The sequence below is a fragment of the Micromys minutus genome (assembly GCF_963924665.1).
Source record: "Micromys minutus genome assembly, chromosome: 14".
Taxonomy (NCBI): Eukaryota; Metazoa; Chordata; class Mammalia; order Rodentia; family Muridae; genus Micromys; species Micromys minutus.
Window position 1 is genome coordinate 6,514,435 of NC_137983.1, and position 16,181 is coordinate 6,530,615.

The window sequence follows — 16,181 nt, forward strand, 5'->3', positions numbered from 1 at the left end:
ATGTTTTCTCATATTCTTTCTAGTGATGTCTAGATCAGAAATACTCACATGCTAAAGGGTCTTTGGAATATAGTTTCAGGAAAAATAAAGGAAATACCAGAGTACAAACATCAAAAGACTTCAACGGGGACAAAGTACATGTTCCAGGGACAGAGAAGCCCAACTGCAAAACACACACACACACACACACACACACACACACACACACACACATACACACACACACATACACACACACACATACACACACTCTCTCTCTCTCTCTCTCTCTCTCTCTCTCTCTCTCTCTCTTTCTCTCTCTCTCTACTCTCAGAAATTAAGCATTCTTAAATATCAAAAGGGAATTCAGTTGAATTTATCTAGTACCTAACATTTTAAGTTACCCAAGAAAAGATTGAATTAAAAAAAAAAGGAAAAGTAGATACCATATGGTGAGAGCCTGAATTGTTATTTAATCCAGAGAGATTAATCAGGGTGAAGTCTCTTGCTTTCTAGCCACACTAAAGGCAAAGAAGCTAAGGCTAAGAAAGTGTTCTGAAAGTTTTACAGGTAAAAGGAGAAATGTTAATTTTCATTATGACTGGAATCTAAAACCTCTTAAGGTAATTTTTCTTAGTCTGAGCAAAAAGACATTGTGAACAGACAATAGCTCTTCTAAAATACATCAAAGCTTGCGAGTCAACCAGCGAGGTAGAAAGGCAAGTTCATAAACTGTTAATGAACCTTTTTCTGGGATGGGGGCTCATCTCCATGTAAGAAGGTCAACAGCTAGATTTGTTCCACAGTAGAATTGACAGAAACAAAAACTATTTACATGAATGACACAGACGTGATAAGGGGTTACCCATTATCAGTCCGATAAAGTGGGGTATGGGTGGTTTGCAAGCTTTATTTAAGAATTTAACATACTACATGCCTAAAATCTCCATATAGAATAAATTCTTATTATCTTTTTGCCTGTGTTCTATGAATAAAAGACTAAATTTACACATATACATCTGCAAAAATTCCTATTTAGTGATTTTCTTTGTGCTACAAATAGTATTGCATATGTCTTGTCTTATTACTCCAACTCTAGTAGGAAAAAAATACCTGATGAATTATATTTTTCCACAACAATGCTTCTAACCTAAATCCTCCCATCCCTAAACATTTTGGCATCTGTGGCCAGAATTTCATAAAATATTCTATAATTTTTGGACAATCAAATGCCTGACTATACAACCGCAATTTTATTTGTCCTCATGGTATAAGAATTCTTAAGTAACCATGATCTGTGATGCTGAAGATGGGCTTAAAGTTAATGAAGCCTAGGATAGCTACTGGAAGAGATCCCAGCTTCTCTTACATGGTGATACATAAAATTTTGCTCATCCATGAAATGATTACAAATAAATTCAACTTGCTCAGATTTTTTTCTTCATTGGGAAAAAGTACTTCAGGTATCTTTCTGAATTGTTAGATCCCTCAAAATTTGGAAAAGAGGAGGATTTATTTTCAAAATGTATTAGTTTCTATCCTTTCAAGATACTTGTAAATAAGAGATTCTAATGCACCAAAGATTACTTTGCATGTCTTTCTACGAAAAGACTAGACAAGAGTTCATCTACATGTGCAGATGTGCACACATGTGGACCTTGCCTGGATATTCCTTTCCCATGTGGATGCAGCTCACGTTTGTTTGTTTGTTTGTCTGTCTGTCTGTTTTGCTTTATGTTGTTTGGAGAATGATCATCAATACCACTGATTAATATGGAACTAAGATCATTCTTGCTAGTCTGTGTAGCAGAGTCAAATATAACTTGAGGGACAGCTAATGCTGTTCTTCATGGCTTATTTAAGAGAAATTTGAAATGAAACATTTATTTTCTTGGTGTGTCTTCATCTTAGGCCTCATGGTCTCTCTTTAGCAGCAGCAGCAAATCTGAAGGCCTTAGTATATGGTTTGTGATAAATAATGCAATGTTTTCATAGTCTACTGCATCAAGTGGCATACTCTTGAACACAGTATTTTCTATGGGCTATCTATTCAGGGCTTTCTGTAAGTGCTCAGAAAACATTCATCACTGAGCAACTGAATAAGGGGAAATGCCTGACTCATGGGAAGTTGACTCATCCATGTCTAGTTGATAGTCACATCAAAAATAAAAACTTGTAGTATACAAAACATGAGGCAATGACAATTGTAGTATCTTATGGTGGATAGTTGAGTTTGTGCACCTCCAATTATCTGATACTAATTAAACAATGTGTTAAACATTTTAAACACATTTTAAGTGCATCAATTAAATTAATGATTAACATTTATTAGTTTATCATATTTTACATAGAACACTGGAATAGACTTGGATACTGTGAGACCTACGTCTCATGAACTTTAGCAAAGAGGTACTTGTATTATTAGGGCCCAATATACAAATAGAAAAATAGACTATAGTTAAGCTCTGAACTTTGTCACTTATTATATATACAATAAAATTCTTGCTGTCTTAGATATTTTGGCTATAGTTCTTAATACTTAGTGAATTTTAAAACCTCTTTCTTTCTAACGAGTAAAAGTACAATGATCTCTCAACAATAATGAATAAAGACAGTCATGCTTGTAATTTAGGATTTTACTTAATCTTAAGATTCATAATCAGAAGGATAACATTGACACCAGTTTAAATGTTTAAACAAATTTCAAAGAGTATATACAACTATCCTTAGGCGTTATAGACAATTACATGAAAAATGTTAATAGAATTATGTAGAGGGGGGAGTCTGCAGAGAAGGATCAGAATCATGGGCTTAATTCACAAAAATTACACAATGACTGGCCTACAACTTTCTGTAACTCCAGTCCGAGGGGATGTGATGCGCTCCCTGGCCCCTCCAGCCACTGCTTGGACATGGTACATAGTCATGTATGCAAGCAAAACGCATGAATAAAATACACATAAAAGAAAAAATTAATAATTATATGACTGCTTATGTTGAGTAGTTTTAATTTTTTCTGATTTCCCTTTATGGTGTTTGCTATTGTATTATTTATACCATAAAAATAACTCATTATTTATTCTTCAGACATCATATTGAATAATAATACTGCTTGATGATTGCTATCCATATCATTCAAATTATTATATGTGAGTCCAAATACATACACAGATATGTCTGTGTTTATGGATGTGTGTGTGAATTATGTTCCCCCTCATACCGAAGCTTTATTCTCCATTGTGATGGTTTTCTGTGGCTAGAGCCATTGGGGAAGAATTTGTGTTAAACGTCATGAAAATAGGACCCTTTAACAGGAAATACTGACTTGGTACATCTGTGTCATCCACTACTGGAAGACACTACATGAAGAAACAGGATGTCATAATAGCCAACCGTGATGGCACCCTGATCTTGGACTTCTCAGACTTCAGATCTGTAAGCAATGTGTGTCAGTTGTATAAATTACCTACGATGGAGTATTTTGTTATTATACCTTGCCCTAGTTTGCCTTAACTGTAAACTTGACACAGCTTAGGAGAGCCTGCAAGTAGACTATCTGTTGAGAGATTTACTTCATCCGTTTGGCCTGTAAGCATCTTCCTGTCTTAAATTTTAATTAGTTTAGGAAAGCCAAATGTGCTATGGGTGTCATTATTCCCTTTGTAGGTTGTCATGAGCTGTGTAAGAAAGCTTGGTAAGCATGAGCCTGCAAGTGAGTGAGCCAGCGAGCAGCATTCCGTGGTTTCTGTTTCAGGTTCTTCCTAGAATTTCTGCCATGATCTCCTTCAGTGATGAACTGTGGCCTGTAAGGATAAACCCAATGGATTGCTTTCTTCCCTGAGTTGCTTTTATTCAGGACATTTTATCACAGCAAGAGAGATGAATCTAAAACACATCCCATTGTTTTTAAAACTATAGGTGCATCTACATATTCTGAAAGGTTGCACAACCTTAAGAATGTTGACTTCTAAGAAAGTTTGGAGGAAGACAGGGATCTTTTATTATGTAATCTTTAAGTTTTGACTAATGAGAATATTAGTTTTTATTTTAAAACAGAGGACATTAAGTAACTGGTGACAGTATAATATCTTTTGCCTGCCTTCATTAAATAATTAAAAATCCATTGGCATGTAGTAAGTGCTCAAAATAGATTAACTGGATGTATAGAAATGTTGTCTTTATGTAGTCATATACCTATTTACCCTTTCTGGTGGATTTTCTAGAAAAAAAACCCTATTTGTTATGTTCATATTTCTAAACTAAGACAGCACAAAATGGATCCTGCCACTCTTCCTTAATAAAGTTAGACTTTCTTTATAAAAATAATATCACAATAAGATAGAACAATTTCAGGTTGCAGAAGAAAAAACATTCTGGAAACAGGCAGCCTTCCAGGAAGAGGAACAAAGGGCTCAAGGTTTATCACCTGGCATGTATGGGTATGCATGGCTCCCTCCACTCAAAGAATAATCCTCAACAAAATGTAAAAAAGGAAAGATGAGACTGGAGCTAAACCTTGGTGCTGGAGTACAAGGTTAGGATGCACAAGAGCCAGAGTTTATCTCCATCACCAAAAATATTGGCAACTCAACTTTTTTTAAGGCGATGTAACAAAAGAAAAGAAAGAAAAACACAATTTGTATGTATGAATATATAAAGCACTTCCAATCTCCATCTGTGCCCAAAGCTGTGGACATTCCACAGCCACTGGGACACAAAACCTGCCCACAGAGAGCAGATTGCTCAGCAGTGCTCTTACTCCTAAGCCAACAGGTAGGACCCCACATTCTCTCCACTGACTGTCCAAAGAGAAATCCACCAGGAGCTCACAGGACACGGGAATTATGGGGCTGCCTGGGACTAGACATCAAGATCCCCGAAGTACTCTCACACCTAGGCTCACAGAAGGGACAAGTTTCAGTCAAAGGCAGCAAGATCAACTAACATCACAAATAACAAGAAGAGTAAGATGTCAAGAGTCAAGCACAAGAACTTAATTAACAGAACCTAAGACAATTTGGCACCATCAGAAGTCAGTTCTCATACCAGAGCAAGTACTAGATATGCCAACACACTGGAAAAGCAAGATTTGGAGTTAAAATCATACCTAATGATGATGGAGAATTTTAAGAAGGATATGAATAACTCCCTTAAAGAAATACAGGGGAACACGGGTAAACAAATAGAAGCCTGTAAAGAGAAAACACAATAATCCCTTAAACAGTTACAAGGAAACACAACAAAACCAGTGAAAAAGATAGAACAAAACCATCCAGGATCTAAGACTAGAAATACAAACAATAAAGAAATCATAGTAAGACAGAACCCTGGAGATAGAAAATGTAGAAAAGAGATGAGGAATCATAGATGCAAGCATCACCAACAGAATACAAAAGATAAAAGAAAGAATCTCAAGTGCAGAAGATACCATAGAAAACATTGACACATAGTCAAAGGAAAAGCAAAAAATCAAAACAAAACCCTCCTAACCCAAAACGTCCAGGAAATCCAGGACACACTGACAAGAACAAACCTAAGGATAATAGGTATAAAAGAGAGCAAAGAGTCCCAACTGAAAAGACCAGTAAATATCTTTAACAAAATTATAGAAGAAAACTTCCCTAACCCCAAGAAAAAAATGCCTTTGAACATACAAGGAGCTTACAGAACTCCAAATAGATTGGACCAGAAAAGAAATTCCTCTCATCACATAAAGGTCAAAACACCAAATGCAAAAAAAAAAAAAAAAAAAAAAAAAACAAAAAAAAAAAAAAAAACAAAAAAAAAACCCCAAAATTAATAATAATAATAATAATAATAATAATAATAATAATAATAATAATAATAAAAGTAAGGGGAAAAGGTCAAGTAGCATATAAAGGCAAAACTATAAGAATTATACCAGACTATTCAACAGAGACTATGAATGCTAGAAGATCCTGGACAGATGTCCTACAAATCCTAATAGAACACGAATACCAGCCCAAGCTACTATTTACAGAAAAACTCTCAATTAACATAGATAGAGAGATCAAGATACTTAATGACAAAAAAAAAAAAAAATCACACAATACATGTCCACAAATCCAGCCCTACAAAAGATCATAGATGGAAAACTCCAACACAAGAAGAGAAACTACATCCTAGGAAAAGCATGAAAGTAATCTTTTGCAAAAGAAAAAACAAAAGAAGAAGAAGATAGCTACAAAAACATAATTCTTCCTCTAAACAGAAATCACTATTCCTCTATTCCTTAATATCTCTTAAGATCAATGGAATCATTTCTCCAATAAATTAAACTGACAGACTGGATACATAAACAGAAAAAAAGCATTTTGCTCCACACAGGAAACTAATATCAGTGATAAAGACAGACACTACCTCAGAGTAAAAGGCTAGGAAAAATTTTTCAAAGCAATGGTCCCAAGAAACAAGCTGAAGAAGTAGCCATTCTAGTATCAAATAAAATTGACTTTCAACCAAAAGTTATCAAAAAAGATAAGGAAGGATACTTAATACTCATAAAAAAATCTATCAAGATACTCTCAATTCTGAACATCTATGCTCCAAATGTAAAGACACCCACATTCATAAAAAGAAACTTTACTGAAGCTCAAAGCATATATTGTACCACACAGAATAATAGTGAAAGACTTCGACACCAAATTTTTGTCAATGGACAGGTCATGGAAGCAGATACTGAACAATGACAAATTGGTAAAGTGAGAAAGCAAAAAAGGAAGGAAGGAAGAAGGAAGGAAGGAAGGAAGGAAGACATTAAAGATCTTTTAGAATTTATGAAAACAAAGGCACAACTCAGAGCTGAAATCAACCAAGTAGAAACAAAAAGAAAGATATAAAGAATCAACAAAACTAGAAGCTGAGTCTTTGAGAAAATCAACAAGACAAATAAACCCTTAGCAAGACTAAGCAGAGGGCACAGAAACAGTATTCAAATTAACAAAATCAGAAATGAAAAAAAAAAGACATAGCAACAGAAAATGAAGAAATTTTTAAAAATTATTAGATCCTACTACAAAAGCCTATACTCAACAAAACTGGGAAATCTGGAGGGAATGAAATATTTTCCAGACAAACACCAGATACCAGAGTTAAATCAGGATCAAATAAACCATCTAAATAGTCCCATAACTACTAAGGAAAAAGAAACAGTCATTAAATGTGTGCCAATCAAAGCCCAGAACCAGATGGGTTTATTGCGGAATTCTATCAAACATTCAAAGAAGACCTAATACCAATACGCTTCTAACTATTCCACAAAATAAAAATAGAGGGAACACTATCTAATTATCCAATTATTTGAAAAAAATAATCCAAAATTGTTTTTCTATGACATGATTGTGCTTAGACTTAAACCACACGAAGAAAGAGAATTTCAGACCAATTTCTGTCATAAACATTGATACAAAAATACTCAATAAAATTCTTGCAAACAAAATCCAAGAACATATCAAAACAATCATCACCATGATTAAGTAGGCTTCATACCAGAGATGCAGGAATGGTTCAATATATGAAAATCAATCAACATAATCCACTATATAAACAAACTCAAAGGGGGGGGGGGACATGATCATCTCATTAGATACTGAGTAAGTATTTGACAAAATTCAACAACCTTCATATTAAAAGTCTTGGAAAGATCAGGAATTCAAGGCCCGTATTCAAACATAGTAAAAGTGATAGAGAGCAAACCAGTAACCAACATCAAACAAAATGGTGAGAAATATGAAGCAATTTCACTAAAATCAGGGACTAGAAAAAGGTGACCACTCTCTTCCTACGCACTCAATATAGTATTAGAAGTCCTAGACAGATCAACAAGACAACAAAAAGAGGTCAAAGGAATACAAACTGAAAAGGAAGAGACCAAAATAACACAATTTGCAGATGATTTGATAGTATACTTAAGGGATCCCAAAAATTCTACCAGAGAACTTCTTAAACCTGAAAAACAACTTAGCAAAGTGGCTAGAAATAAAATTAACTCAAACATATCAGTAATCTTTCTTTATTTACGAGATAACCAGGCTGAGAAAGAAATTACAGAATCGACACCCTTCAAATAATATAAAATACTTTGGTGTGACATTAACCTAGCAAGTGAAAGATCTGTATGACAAAAGCTTCAAGTTTCTGATAAAAAAAAAATTGAAGAAGATCTTGAAGATGAAAAGATCTCCCATGCTCAAGCATTGTAAAGATTATTATTGTAAAAATGCCCAACTTGCCAAAAGCAATCTAAAGATTCAGTGCAATCTCCATCAAAATTCCAACTCAATTCTTCATGGAGTTAGAAAGAGCAATTTATAAATTTATTTGGAATAATAAAAAAAACCCAAGATACAGAAGGAGCTGAAAGGGTTTGCAACCCCATAGGAAAAACAACAATATCAAGCAACCAAACTCCCAGAGCTCCCAGGGACTAAAACACCAACCAGTGAGTACATATGGAGAGACTGATGGCTCCAATTTTATATGTAGCAGAGAATGGCCTTGTCTGGCATCAATGGAAGAAGAGGCCTTTGGTCTAGTGAAGGCTTGTTTTCCCAGTGTACGGTAATGCCAGGGGGATGAGGTGGTTGATAATGGGAGCATCTTTATCAAAGCAAGGAGAAGGGGCAAGGATAGAGGAAGCAGAGGAAATGGTATAACATTTGAAATATAAATATATAGAATATCCAATAAAAATGATAAAAAGAAAGAAATGAATATATAGAGCATATCATATACAATTTAAAAGGTATATATGCCCATATCTATACGAATACACACATAGGTGTATATGTGTTTATTTAGAGTTCAAATTTAGAGATGTATTGTTGATCAGTAAATGAATGCAAGAAAAGTCTGGTGTCTATGTGCTCCTGTACACAAATCTTAAGTGACATAAATTGCTATATCTAAGTCTATCATTATGTCTCCCCAAGGGGTCCTTTCATTCCTACTTACTAGATAAAGGTGCCTTGAGAGTGAAAGGCTTGCCTCATTTGTCTTGTAGAAGAAAGATCTTAATTTTTTCTTCAAAATAATTCAGTTCTCTGTTCTCAATGTTATAAAACAGAAAAGCATAAGTTTTCAAAAACTTTGCCATATTCTTTTTTAGATTATAAACAATTACAACATTTTCTCTTTCCAATCTAGCCTCCAAATCTTCCCATATACCCTTCCCTTCTCTCCTCAAATACAATGTATCTTTTCCACTAAGTGTTATTATATATATATATATTCCTAAATATTACCTACTTAGTCTATATAATATTATTTGTATGTGTGGGTTCAGGGCTGACCATTTTGCACTGAACACCATTTGACATGTTTATCCATGGGGAAGACCATGCATTTTAATAAGCCATGTTAGATTTACACATTGTTTTCAGATACATCTTCTCAATGGATCATCACAACAGCTTTCTTGAATCAGAGATTTAATTTTTACTACGGCAGACCAGAAAAGCAAACATAAAACACCTGGCTGGCAGCCGGAATAGGATGTGATCGAGACACACTTATTTTGAATCTAGCCTTGTAAAATTCTGATGGGCATGGGAGCAATCCCATAATAGTTTTTGAAAGCTGAAGAACAATAATAATAGTGATAAACTCCGTATTGTTGAATCTTTAATTTTTCAACGCTTTGCCAACTGAAGCTGCAAATAGTTTTAGCATATTCTACAAAAGCAGTATTTTATCTTTTGTCTTTTCTATATGGCATGCACTTGGTAATGAGAAATGTCATAGTTGAGTCAATTGATCTAATAACAACTCTTTAATCCTAATTTAAAATTTAGAAGCATAAGCTAAGGTGCTAACAGTATTGTGCATGTTTAAAGGTTCATGGAATTGACTTTAAATGAGCCAGATGAATCTCCTAGGCCGTGGAGAAGCCGGCAAGCTCATTAGAGCAGGCACGTGTAGCAATTACTGAAGCAACACTTTTTAACTGCTGAAGCTCCTATGATTACAAGTCACTTTCTTTTATGAAAATGACCAATTAGCAGCAGGCTATTTTATCAACCTGGAAACATGAATTTGAGTTGGGTATTTTAATGAAAAAGACAGTTAAATCTTTAAATTTGAGTTTAATAGCCTGAAATTTCACCTCTTAACTTGCAGCATAGAAATTTAGTCCAAGGAAGAATGGATATATTTATGAAAACCCATTCCTCTTCTTTCATACAAAGTAGAAGACCCAGGAAGAGTTTCAATCACAATTTTCCTAGGAAAGATAAAAAGGTTATTCAGTCCATACACTTCCTCAGGGAGATGGAAAGATAACAAAATCTGAAGGTCAATGTCATGACTCCACCAGAGAAGTAGATCCTGACTTCAGAAAAGCTCTCAATTTGGTATCTGAAATGTAGATACATCTATGAAAGGTAACCTAAGCAAGAGTAGGAGGTCCAAGTCCTGAGACAGCATTATCTATACTTCCAGCTTCTCCACTGGCTCAAGGGGTCGATTAAGAGCAAAGATTCATTAGCAGTGCTACAACTAAATAAAACAGCAAGGTTGTTATTCTTGAGTCTTGCTCTGTCAGTGGTTGATGTCACCTTAAAAAAAGAGATGTGACCCAAATCCAGATTAGTGCTCCATAACTGCAATCCTATCATTCAAGGAACTGAGGCAGGAGAATCATGACATGGGCTATTCTGGACTACATACTTAATAAGACTTTAAAGGAAGGGGGACGGGGGGGGGGATTGACTATGCATGACTAAAACACTGAGGCACAGCTGATGGGGGCATCAATAAGAAAACTGATAGGCAGCTACCCTCTTGCTTTACAGGTGTGCTGTGTGGTTCAGCTCCATCTACTATAAGTTGTACACATCTACCAGTAGTACTTATGGGTCTGTTATATTTGATATTGATTGTGAGCTTGTTATATAAAACATAAAATGTCAGAAGTTAACAGGACTTGAGGAAAGATAAATCATCACCCAGTTTATCCTACAAGAATCTGTTAAATAATTTAAAGTGTTAAGGTTTAAAAATATACACTCCTTACCCTGAATATGTCATCCCAGTAAGAATAAACCAGTCAATGAGATGTCTCTGCAGATAAAGGCACTTACCACCAAACCTGATGACTTGAGCTCTCATCCTACAATGGACTGAAAAAAAGAAAACTGACTCCCACAAACTATCCTCTGGCCCCAAGCTACACTTCCCAGAATATAAACAGAACACATACACACACACACACAAAGAGAGAGAGAGAGAGAGAGAGAGAGAGAGAGAGAGAGAGAGAGAGAGAGAGAGATGTGAATTTTTTAAAGAATACAAACAATCACAAGCAAAATATATATTATATATGTGTCTACATATATTCTAGAGGAATATTAATGAATAGATAGATGATAAATAAATAGACAAGTAATGGACAGATTAATAGATATAGATATGAAGTTGTTTGTTTAAGTACAGTTAATAAATTATCAACCAAGTTGAAATAAAGAAGCATGCCATTAAATTCTAAGAAGGCAGAAAAGCCTAGTTCCACGAAAGCTGTCTCATGGTTATAGCAATTAAGTAAGTCAAATATTGCATAGATGGCCCTGCTACACACAAGGAAAATGTCCCTTCTTTAAGATGTCCTCGGACACAAAGGCTATTCTGAGGCTGGTAATTGCTCTTTGCAGGAGTCTCAGCTGCTTGGCTATTTGTTTATGCACCAGAAAAACCATTAAGTCTGTGAAATAGCTGAGTCATTGCTACATGTGGTTGTTTATGAACTGACGTGAAGAGAAATATTAATAGCAATAATGTGAGATGATGCTTCTTCTAACTCCTACTGAAAGCTGAAAAAGTGTAAGTCTAAAGACTAATGAAAGAAAGTAGCAAATGAATGTCAAGATTGTGAAACAAAAGAAATGTTATTTGGGATTAAAATTTGTGGAATTGTGGCAGGTTTGGATAGCATGCACCTATAATCCCAGCATTTGAAAGGCAAGATCAGGAATTCAAGATCATTTCAAACCAAAAGGTGAGTTTGGGTTACCCTGGACTACATGAGACTCTGTATCAAAACACAAAACAAGAGATGGAGAAATTATTTAACGTGTATGAAAAATGAAAGAAAGTAAAAATTAATTACTAAAGAGAAGAATTGGGCATAGCAGCACAACATTAATCCAGGAATTCAAAAGACAGAAGCAGGCAGATTTGTATGAGATTAAGGCCAGCCTGGTCTACATAGTGAGTCCCAGGACACCTAAGAGCATGACTCAAAATAAGAGAAAATGAAAATCAAAACAAAAATACTTAAAGAGAAAAGATTCAGATTCAGAAAAGCAAATACTCCATGTTTTCATTCATATGCAGAATTGACAGAGATGGAAACAGAAAGGAGGCAAAGTATATGATAATGAGGGAGACAATGGGGAAATAATGGGAGGACAAACAAAGGACCAAGGGGGTGGAAAGTGGGGGAACAATGGAAAGGAAATTATGTAAAGCTAAAGGGAAACAAAAGAGGAGGGTATCACAGTCCCCGTGAAAATGGGGGAACAATGGTGGGGACAATGGGTGGAGAATGGTGGGACAAGGAAAAACACTGCAGGGAACAATGGGGGTAAAATGGGAGTACAATGGGAAGCCAGTAAGGGGAAAATGGGGGGTGGGGAGGGTAGTATGGGGCAAAATAAGAGGAAACTGGTGTGAAAATGAGGGAAACACTGGGAAGATAATTGAGAAACAATGGGGGAAATGGGAGAGACAATGCAGGGAGAACCACGTGAGGACAGTGAGGAGAACAATGGAGGAGTAATATTATCAATGGGGGTAATCTAATGTGGGAACAATGGAGGGAAGCTAGTTAGGGGAGCTATGGAAGCAACAATGGGATGAACATTGGGGGAAAACTAATAGGAGATCAATGGGGGAACCAAAGGGGACAATAGGAGGACAATGGGAAAATAATTTGGGAAAATTGTGGGACAATGGAACAATTGTATGAACCATCATGGAACAATGGTGGGAATGAGTTAGACAATGAGGGAACAATGTGTGAAACATTTTTGGGAACAATGGTGGAAACAATGGTAGAACAGTGGGAGAAATGTGATGATGGTGAGGGAACAATGGAGGAATAATAGGGGTACAACTCTACATTTATGTAGGCATAAATGAAAGCAAATGGTGCCCAGATGGATAAAGAAAGGGACCTTGCCGCACACCATACAGGCTTTTCTGGGAAGTATCACCCAGAGCATTCAGAGGAAAGTTAGCTGGTGCACTGGGATTAGATCCTTTTCAGCCCAATGAGAAGGCCAGGGAGGTCAGGACCCACTAGCAAACAGCTAAGCAACCAGAACAGCCTCAAAGGACTCTCCCACCTGAGCCCACCAAGACAGAACAGATTCACTATAATCAGAACTCACTGGCTGCACACAAAGAGCCAAACACTCAGAAGCAATTTCCTTCCTGAGCCCAACAGGCTTTAGATCCACATAAAAAACAGGCTCCAGCCTGAGGCAACAAGGTCACCTAGAATCACAGAGAACAAGATGGCAAGAGGAAAGCAAAAGAGCCTAAGCAATGGAAACCAAGACGACGTGGCAAAATCAGAACCCAGCTCTCTCACCACAGCAAGTAGTGGATTGCCAAACACACCAGAAATACAGAACTCAGACTTGAAATCATACTTCAGAATGAGGATGGAGATCTTTGAGAAACACTTGAATAACTCGCTTAAACAATTACAGAAGAACACATATAAATAAATAGAAGCTCTTAAAGAGGAAACACAAAAATCACTCAAAGAACTACAGGAAAATAAAACTAAACAGGTGAAGAAATTGAAAACAGAAATAGAAACAATAAAGGAAACACAAAAATAGACAATCCTGGGGACAGAAAACCTAAAAAAAGAAAACAGGAGTCACACAAGCATCAGCAAAAAACTACAAGAGATGGAAGAGAGGATCTCAGGGGCCAAAGAAAACATATAAAACGTAGACAAAACAGTCAGAGAAGATGCAAAAACTTAAAATCTCCTAACCCAAAATGTCCAGGAGATAGAAAACAATGAGAAAACCAAACCTAAAGATAATCGGTGTAGAAGAGGGTGAAGAATATCAACTAAAAGGCACAGTAAATATCTTCAACAAAATCATAGAAGAAAAATTCCCTACCCTCAAGAACAAGATGACCATGAACATACAGGAAGCCTAAAAACCTCCAAATAAATTGGATCAGAAAAGAAGCCCCTCCTGACATATAATAGTCAAAACTAATACTCAAAACACGAAATATTCGAAACAAAGAAAGAATCCTAAAAGCTTTAAGGGAATAAGGACAAGTAACACATAAAGGCAGAACAATCAGAATTACACCAGACTTCTCAACAGAGACTATAAAAGCTATCCTGGACAGAAGTCATATAAACCCTAAGAGAACACAATTGTCAGCCCAGATTGCTATCCAGCAAAACTGTCAATCAACATAAATGGAGAAATCAAGATATTCCAAAATAAAAGAAAATTTACACATTATCTGTCCACAAATCCAGCCCTAAAAGGGATAATAGAAGGAAAAAATACAACACAAGGAAGGAAACCACACCCAAGAAAAAGCAAAGAAATAATTGTGAAACAAAACTAAAACAAGAAAAGCACACAAACTTGAGTCTACCTCTAACAACAAAAATAACATTAAACAACAATCACTATTCCATAATTTTTCTTAATATCAATGGACTCAATTCCCCAATAAAAAGTCATAGACTATCAGACTGGATATGTAAACAGGATCCAGCATTTAACTGCACAGAGGAAACTCATCTCAGAGACAAAGACAGACACTATGTCAGAGTAAAAGGCTGTAAAAAACAAAAAAAAAAAAAAAAAACAAACAAAAAAAAAAAACAAAAAAAAAAATCTTAGAACAAAATGGGCCCAGGAAACAAGCTAGAGTAGCTATTCTAACATCAATTAAAATAGATTTTTAACCAAAAGTTATCAAAAAAGTTAAAGAAGTACACTTTTTACTCATCACAAGAAAAATCTATCAATATGAACTCAAAATCTTGAACATCTATGCTCCAAATACAAGAGCACCTATATTTATAAAAGAAACTCTGCTAAAGTTCAAAGCAAATATTAACCACACACAATAATAGTGGGAGACTTCAACACCCCACTCTCATCAATGGACAGATCATGGAGGCAGAAATTGAACAGAGACAGAGCAAAACTAGCAGAGGTTATGAACCATCTGGAGTTGACATACATCAACAGAACATTTCATCCTAAAACAAAAGAGTATACTTTTTTCTCTGCATGTCATGGTACCTTCTCCAAAATTAACCATGCATACTATCAGATCACCAAGTACTTAGGATTGTCCTAAATAACAACAAAAACAACAAAAAGCCAACATACACATGGTAGCTGAAAAATGTTCTACTCAATGATAACATGGGTCAAGAAGGAAATAATGAAATTAAGAATGTTTTATAATTTAAAGAAAATAACAACAAAACATATCCAAAATTATGGGATGCAATGAAAGCAGTACAAAAAAGGAAAGCTCATAGCTCTGAGTGCCTCCATAAAGAAACTGGAGAGAGCATACTCTAGCAACTTGACTGCATATCTGAAAGCTCTAGAACATAAAGAAGGAAATATACCCAATAAGAGTGGACTGCAGGAAATAATCAAACTCAGATTAGAAATCAACCAAGTAGAAACAAAAAGAACCATACAAAGAATCAACGAAACTAGGAGCAGTTTCTTTGAGAAAATCAACAAGATCGATAAACCCTTAGCCAGACTAACTAGAGAGCACAGAGAGAGTGTCCAAATTAACAAAATCAGAAATTAAAGGTGAGATATAACAAGAGATATTGAGAAAATTCAAGAAATTATCAGAACCTACTACAAAAGCCTATATTCAACAAAAGTGGAAAATCTGGAGGAAATGGATAAATTTCTAGACAGATACTAGATACCAAAGTTAAATGATGATCAGATAAACCATCTAAATAGTCCCAAAACACCTAAAGAAATAGAAGCAGTCATCAAAAGCCTCCCAACCAAAAAGAAAAAAGAAAAAAAGAAAAAAGAAGAAGAATAAGAAGAAGAAAAAGAAGAAGACGACGACGAAGAAGAAGAAGAAATGAAACCAAAAATCCAAAAAAAAAAAAAAACAAAAGTCCAATATCAGATGGGTTTAGT

The 16,181-nt window shown here is 35.4% G+C and overlaps 1 pseudogene across 1 annotated transcript in view; it reads left to right on the forward strand.

Annotated features, from left to right (window-relative positions):
• Window positions 1–3,342: 3,342 nt before the first annotated feature.
• LOC308429684 (serine/threonine-protein phosphatase 2A catalytic subunit beta isoform-like) overlaps window positions 3,343–16,181 on the forward strand; it is a 112,379-nt pseudogene continuing 99,540 nt past the window's right edge. The window contains exon 1 of the transcript in view: window positions 3,343–3,414. The product of the transcript in view is annotated as a serine/threonine-protein phosphatase 2A catalytic subunit beta isoform-like (transcript). The remainder of the gene's footprint in view (window positions 3,415–16,181) is intronic.